This window comes from Diplotaxodon limnothrissa, linkage group LG20 (assembly GCF_057381915.1).
Source record: "Diplotaxodon limnothrissa isolate DT_005_m linkage group LG20, D_limnothrissa_male_GT1.1, whole genome shotgun sequence".
Classification (NCBI taxonomy): domain Eukaryota; kingdom Metazoa; phylum Chordata; class Actinopteri; order Cichliformes; family Cichlidae; genus Diplotaxodon; species Diplotaxodon limnothrissa.
This window is the reverse complement of record NC_140615.1, coordinates 5,284,080-5,292,855: the sequence shown is the minus strand read 5'-3', so window position 1 is coordinate 5,292,855 and position 8,776 is coordinate 5,284,080.

Here is an 8,776-nt window from a genome sequence, read left to right as displayed (position 1 = left end):
CATCATGTTCTGGTCACCGGTCTGGTGAACACAAAGAAAAGCTGAGGCTGATTAGCTTTCAGGTGTTAGAGAAATTAGAATTTTAATCCAGTGATTCAGGAATATAAATCATTGGTTCCGCTAACCTTCAGCTGGTTGTGGAAGAAAACTTTATCAAAATCCTTTAGGACGCATCGTTTAAGAACCACAAACGTCTGCACAAATTGCAACCAATTTTAGATATCATCCATTCGTTTTCTTAACAGCTTATTCGGTTAGGGTCATGGACTGGAGCCCTCGTAGAATACATTAGACTAGAGCTGAATACAGTCTTTGTTAATGCAATTTCAACTGTGCTCTCCACAGATTATCTTATTTATTTAACGTTTAAAAAAAGACAAAAAGACCGAAAGCCGGATACTGCTTCTAAAAATAACTTACCAGGGAAATGTTCCTCGAGAGGAATATCTCAAATGTTGATCAAATTCACAGCTATCTGTTAAACAGAAATCAAGCTGCCTGAGAGAAAATCCAATAGGACTACAAATAGACACAAAGAAATTAAAGTATGCATCATATAATATATGTTTTTGTTGACAATAAAACAACATTTTTGTAGTTTTTCCTCTCTGCACCACTACAGTGGATTTTAAATCAAACGACTAACATGTGATTAAAGCTCAGACTTTCAGCTTTAAATCAAAGGGTTTATCATAAGTGCGTTACATTAAATGTTTATGACTTACAACCATTTTTGCACAAAGTCTCCCATTTTATGAGCCTCAAAAAGATTGTTTTCCAGAACAGTGCAAACTCTTTTAGATGTTTTCTGGCAACGTCTAATCTGGGTTTTTTATAATTGAGTGTAAACAGTGTTTTTTACCTTGTTGTAAAATTGCTGTATTTCTATTCACAAAGGTGTTACTTGATTTAAGACTTTGACACTGACCTCCAGAGTGTTGTTTACCTGGTGCAGATGTTGTGAAGCTGTTTTTCCTGACCTGGAAATAATTCTCGGATCTGTCTTCTGTGGTCTTCCAGCTTTTTGATGTGGTGGGGCTGACCAGTGTCATTCCTTCTTTTTACAAAATGTACCAGATTGTTGATTTGATCACTCCTGAAATCCTGATTTGACCAGTGTTGGTTTATGGGCTTGTTTGTTTATGCCTCTGATGGATCCTGGCACCTCTACACTCGCTCTTGCTTCCTGGTGCTATTCAAAGACTCTTCCTGTTTACCTCTAACCTTTCAACCCCACAGATACAGATAGCTTTTATGCGAAGATGAATGTGAGCATAAATGCTAAAAAAGGAAACTGTATGGGAGAAATTTCTCAGTACTGGAGTGTTGTTTTTGTTTTTAACTTCCCGTGTTTACACGTTAAGGTTTCTATATGCACCTCGCAGCTTTTGCAGGACATTCTGCCTTGCGTTGCTACAATGCTGTAGTTTAAAAAACAGCCCTCTGATTGTTCATCTCAAGATATTTGTGGCTTCTGTGCAAAGGTAAATATGAATTGTTCTTCTCTTCACAGTTGGGGCTGATGATGCTGCTATTGAGGAAAGTTGGTTTTCAGTTGGTGTCCAGGTCTCAAGCATTGTGGTTCGGCAGGGATTGAGTGTGCATCGAGATAACGGCTCCTGTCCCCACAGCTCTGAGGATTTTCTGAGAGGCATCATCTATGAGATCTTTTGCTTAACAACATTACATTAACATTTCTTCATGGTTTCTGTCTTTATTTATTTCACCCTTCTCCCTCTCCATATGTCTCCCTTTATCTCATTAAATTATTTGGTGTGATGCACATTAAATTTGGGTATTTCTTAAACTTCTCCCCTTACTTCCTGCTTCCCTTCTATCTGCGTCAGATAACTGACCTCTCCAACTCTCCCACCAATGCATGAAGCCTTGTACTCAACTTGCTGCTCATCCAACAGGAAAAAACAAACGGAGTGGAAACAGCTGCCTCTTGTGACCTGCTCTACCTGTTTCTTTGTGTCCAAATAGTCTCACAGCTAATTATGACTGTTATCCTTCATCACTTTATATACATATATGCATATATTTAGACATCAGTTTTAAGTGTTGCTGTAAACCAATTTACTTGGTAGACATCAGTTAAAGCATTATAATTCTCCAGACATCATACCGGTAACTGAAACTGATTTCCTGACTTTGTAACACTGTATTTATTTATTCCCTATAAATAAATTCCATTGATTTCCAACATAAAAGTCTTTTTTCAGGTCTTGAAGAATGCTTTGTGAAAGATGTCAGAAAGAAGTGAACTCTGTAACTTGCTCCTAATCTCTGTCTGAGGCTACGTTTCCTACTTAGTTGTTGAAACAGCACTGCAGGTGCGAAGAGGTTAAATTCAGCATCAGTATAATCTCTGCTTTTTTAAAAACTGTCAATCATGTGTTTGGCTAAAAGATAAACAACCCAGAAGGCAGAATTTTCCAAATATCCTCAGTAAGGGGCAGGGATAGCTCAGTAGGTAGAGTGCTACCTACACACTGCTCCCCCGTGCGCCTGCTTAGTGGCTGCCCACTGCTTCACTGAGTGAATGGGTCAAATGCAGAGAGACTAATTTCCCCACAGGGATCAATAAAGTATACATTATTACTATTATTATTATTATTATTATTATTGTTGTTGTTGTTGTTGTTGTTGTTGTTATTAGTCTGTGTAGTGTTGGCTTGAAGCTAACTGTGCCTGTCAGCTAAATATGATGAAATTAGACTGACAAGTTTAAAAAAGGTTATAGAACAAATTGTTTCCAACACAGTTGTATGAAAACATGACAGCGATTTGGCAGGAGAGATGCATAAAATATATCAAAGTATTACATTTTGAGAGTGTGTGCTACTCTGCGTTCTCCTTACCGTCACATTAGTTATAAAGTCCCATTTTGGAGCTATTTTGATTCTGCACTCCAGTTTTGAGACTATTAAAACCACACCCTGTATATAGAGGATGGACATCAGCCACTGGTTTTTGGATCTCTGCAGAGCCTGAAGGTACACAGTACTGGGTGAAAGGCTGGATTAACATGTCACTAGCTGACTATGGAGCTTGGATAGGTGAATTCAGAAACTATGGCTGTCACACAGGCGCTGATAATAGGGATACAATAACTAAAGTACCAAAACACGTGTGTGTAAGTATATCAACCCTATCAAAGGGTAAATTATTTGATTTAATGGAGGCTAAGCCTAACAGGCATCCAATTTAGAATCCATTGGGCATGGGTGTGGTGATGATGATGATTCAAACGTTAAGAAAGTTTTCACAGTGAGAAAAAAAGCCACCATCACAATTGTTACAAAGGGTGGGACTATCAAAGGAAACCCAACAGTTCTTTGCAAACCTGATTATGCTGCTGTGGAGCTGGACATTTTAACGTGACTGTTTGTGAGTATTTTATTTTATTTTATTTTATTTTATTTTTTAACCCAGTCTGAGGTGGACAATCAAGGAGCTGCAAATTCTACCACTTTTTTTATTGGCTTACTATGATGTCCAAGCCAAGAAAAGCAGAACTGACTTTTCTTTTTGGAAAAACAGTAAATGCTTTAGATTTGTGCAGGTAACGACGATTATTTCCTTTACTTCCTGTTTGTCAAGATTTGAGACAATTAAAAAATAGCAAAAATGACATTCTGATTTCAAAGGCTTAGGGCTTGGGTTGGGGTCATCACCAATTATAAATGACACCTTACAGGTTTAATTTTTCAGCTTTGAACATTACTGTTAGATTGAAGAATACATATGGCTTTATCTCTCACTGACGTTATTGTAACAACAAATTGTAAATCATTTTAAGATTCTGTTACAACAGAGAAGAAAAAAGTGAAATAGATTCTAGTAATATGTGTAGCTTAAATAATACAATTGTTCTAAGCTGGAGGTCTCTAAAAACCTCTTAAGAGGCTGAATTCAAAGAAAGTAACGAATAAAAAGCTTCACTGGATGAAAATACTGCCTGTGTAGCCTTCTTTACTGTCAGTGTTGCTGAAGCTCAGCGTTGTTTGCAACGAGCTGGTCAAACACTAATGAGCCGTCAGGGCCCCTCGGCCGGTCCTCTTAACAGGCCTTGCACAGGACCATTTGGCCTCTGCTGTGGAAGCTGACAGTAGCTGAAAGCGCCTGTGAGAATATGACTGATGGATCTCTGCCCACGCAAACTCAGTCTGCCAGGAAAATGCCGGTTAAAGTGTGAAAAATGTCCGCAGACACAGTCTTTTCCCGGATCAGGTGGCGTGGCAGTGGGAAAATGGGAAGTAGCGTCTTGGCTTTGTGCGCTGATTTTAGATAAACATCTTCTGCTGGTGTAATTCCCATCAATGCGCGTGCACGTACAGTTTCTCTGTATGTGCATTATTAAGTCATCACAGCCTATCTGTGGGTCTCCCATGTTACACTGTGGCGGGAAATGATCTGTTTACGACATGACAGAATGGGAAGACGTTCTTCAAAGTGCACTGGAAAGCCAAGGAAGGAAGCGTGTGACTGAGTGTGGAAGGCAAACAGCTTGACTTTTACGCACACAGCGATTGTGGCCAAAACCATAACAGCTGCAGAAACATCAGTCCCTGCTTTATCGTGACACAAAGTACATGCTAGCCAATATCAATTAAAGTAATGTCTCTCTGTAGACTTCAAAGTGGCCCCTGGGCTTGGAGTGGCATATTATTGAATCCACTACTCAGCAGAATGGCAGCTACAATTAGACTCTATACTCCCTTTTAGATTGTTTTTCAAGCAGTGAGGACTTTATGAGAATGCATCAAGAGCCATGTGTTAGAAATAGGAGCAAGAATATTTTCACACCTGTGTGACTCCTGCTGGTTTGATGATGTGTCTCTGTCCCATCTGACTGCACTGCTATATAAACTCTGAATCTGTTTGAGCAGCTGTAAAGCGACGGCAGGACACAGCAGGTGAAAAGTCCTTGTTGACACGCTGTTATAAGTCTATCATATGATGGATTTACAAGTGGGAGCAGCCTTCATCATGGCAGAGGGAGAATCTTATGTCAGTGCTGGCTTATTACTCCTTTGCACAGCCTGGCCTGGTAGACCGTTCTTCACGTGTATGTGTGAAATCACAGATTGGGGTTCATTTCAAGGAGTTTAGTTGCAGGAAGATGAAGCCACATGAGAAAAGCTTCTAAATTTTCGGAGGTTAGCCAGGGCAATAAACTATAAAACATTACAGGTTACAGAAAACTAATCTGATTATTTATCATGGGGTTGGCAGATACAAGAACAGTCTACAAGCCATATGCATTTGATTTTGACATTTTTAGTAAGTTATTCATCTTTCCTAAAGGATAATTATTTCTAAAACTGCTTAATATTGTGGCATTACTACCAAGTAAACAAGTGCATCCCCTAAAAGCACGGTAAAAGCGTCATTCCTCCTCATTCTCACACAGTTTTGGCATTAACGTCCTCATTTAAGCCACAGTAACTGTACACGGATGGGAAAAAATCTACCTCGATATGCATACAGCAAAGCCAAATATGAGCGATATTAACTTTTAAATGCGTGGTGGGGATGATCAATGACACAGGATGTGCATTTCGACAGATAGCAGCCTCACAAGTCTATAATATTGTTTTTTCCTTCACCCATCACTACAATCTAATTTATTCTGAACAAAACTTTTGCCGTTATTGAATCTATAGATTATAAACATAATGTGTTAAGTCATTTCAGCATAAACAACAGAACAAATGAGACGCACATCATGGTCTGTTTAATAAAAGTGGTTATTTTAATTTCCTGTTCCCTCCATCATGTTTGTACAGATCTGAATGCTTTTCAACAAACAAATGAAAGTTTCTGTCTTCTTTCTTGTAGACAGACATTTCATCTTGATTTGTGTTTTGCCAGTTTAGTGCTGGAAGCCACCGCAGTTCCAGTGAGAAACACAGAATAGAGATTGCTTACATCAGTGGTCCCAGCTGACTGTAACATCAGGATTTTATCTACTGGATTAGGTCAGCAGCACACAACACTGAGAGAGGCGAAAAACACACATTTAAACACCAAAAAGCTACATATACCTTTACTTTAAACACGCTCACTCGCTCACATACACTCACATACACACGCTGATATATACATACACATATGCACAGTCGGCTAAGTTTCGAGAACGACCACACACAAACACCAGAAACCAACAGACACCAAAGTAACACCACTGACAGTACAAAAAATCAAAAAATATCTCAAAATATACATTTATTATTTACAGCTCAAGTATACACCCTGTCACTCTTACTATAGATAATCAGTGTGAATTTATCAGAATGTACATCGATATGTACAGAGTAAATACACTGTCTTAAATACTATAAATATAACTATGGCTGGTCACATAAAGATTATCTGCACGGTTAAATAAATGTACTTTTACGTTGCTATTGGGAAGTTCATCTTAGTAACTGAACTGACTTAACCTCGTTAACACGTAGACAAAAGAGACCCTGGAGTTGGAATCTTTGTTTTCGGTAAGAAATCGATACCTGTATCCAGGCTAGGTTTGGACCAGAGAAGACATTTTCCCACTTTGCTGCAGAGTTTCAGTGATTTTTATTGTTAGAGGGAATCTCAGCTGTGCTTTGTCATATTACGGCCACTCTGCAGCCAGTAGCGCCGATCGCTGCTAATTGTAGAGAAAAATATAAGCCTGCCTGCTGTTGTGCTTTCTTCATATATGACCCACTGCATTAGCATTAGTTCAACATTGTTATCTATGTATTGTGCATATCACTTTGTAGCTTCAGGTGCTTTTGTAGACTTATGGTGCAGTTTAATTTTTTATGAGGATGTATTTCAGTGTGCAGCTTTATGCTTTAGTGGAGTCTTGCAGGATGCAGCAATCACAGCTATATTACTGACATGATGTTTAAGTTTCATCACCCCTTTCATTCACAATGATTTTGATGCTTATTTAGACATAAAATTATTTTGTGCTTACCCAAAATGTGCTTTATCCAAACCAAAACTGCTTTTTTTAAAATACAGGTTAAGTGTCTACCTCAGCTTAAGTGCCATTTCCATCACATGTAGTTCTCATGCACAGTTTTTACAGGAGGCCCTGTCAGCTGCAAAGTTAAGTTGCATCTACAGATGTTAATACTACTCTTTTGTAACTTGTATCTTTTTTATCCCCTATATCATGTTTCCTTTAATGCAGACTTTCACTCATTAAACTCTTTCATTTCCATCATGGACAGAGGTTTCTATGAATGAAAGACGAAGCATCATTTGAGAGACAGGGCAATAGATTTGAGCTGTATTGTCTTAATACCAGTCAGTCCCAAGCAATGCATCACAGCCATTGTAGGTCATCAACTAAAAGCAAGAGCCATGCTGTAGGGGGTACTGGCCATCGTATCATAGGGATTGCTTAGCAAAATAGGATGCAGGGTAATAAGAGCTCTCTGCTACTGGCTACCACAAAGGGATGACAGGGCAAAATTTTACATAGTACTTCTGACAAGATGCCAGATGATGAGATTTAAAATACTATCATTTTGCACTCAAAGATAAATGTCTTTTAGACGATACAGCGGACTAGATGTTTTTGCCTTGTCATGCATTTCTGTTGAGCCTTGTCATCTTAAACTATTTGGCCCCTATATTTACTTTGCGCTCTTTTCTTTTTTACATGTGTGCTTAACAAACAACTCCAGGGTCTCCCCCTAATTAAAGTGCAAATTAATATGATGGAACATTGGTGAAAACTCTACATAATAAAATAATAAAATAATCAAGGGGGGAAAAAACCCCATAAAGCCTAAGGCAAACAGACAACACAGAATCTGTTCAGGCACCGAACAATGTGGCTGACTGTGCTTCACACTACATCTGTTCAGTCTCAAGTACTGGTGTTGTTTCAGGGAGGGGCCACAGGACAGTGTCATTGGCTCCTCTGCTGGCCAGCAGAGTCACCCAGTGGTGAAAACCATGTATTACCACTCACTGCAAACACTTATATCAGAGTACATATCCACATTATAATTCTAAAAATGTGCTATGATTTGAGATTACACAATAAAATAAATTAAAAAAAGGTTTCACTTTCACACCTCAGATCACAGAAAAAGACATAGAGGTGTAGTTTGCGGTGCTTGTGAAATTATATCTCTATGGAGTGGTCACAATTCGAGGAATGTACAATTCAGTTGGAACATAAAATACCATCCACTCAGGGATGACATATGATTAATCCACAGCACAGCATGGCAGTGAACCTGTTATTCAATGTACAGGTGTAACATAAGAAACATATTCTTGAAGGGCATCAACCGTAAAATGTCTCGTCTGTTTAACCGAGCAAACAGCCGTGCAGGTGGAGCAGACAGAGCGAGGTGTCTGCTCTCCTCTTCCTCCTCCACATCACAAGAGGATCTGTATCTATGGTGTGTTGCCACGGCTTCCCTTGGGCAACGCAGCTCTATTTTTAAACAGGCAGGGTCACCAGCAGCTCTCATTCAGTGGCAGACAACACATTTGTGCATGCACAATTACACATGCGCATCTGGACGTGTACACGAAGACGAAACTCACATTTCCAATTCCTCCTCTGCATTCGCTTTTCTGACAATGAGACAGACAAGCACGAAGCTGCCCTCTGATCAAACACACGTCGCCGTGCTTGTTCTTGCTCGTGCATTGCCGCTGCTGCCCTTCTAAGGCTTTAATTAAAACAGCATGATTAAAACAATTGATTAAAATGGAAAAGCTTTGTCTTTGCCATCTAGGTCTGGAGCTGCAC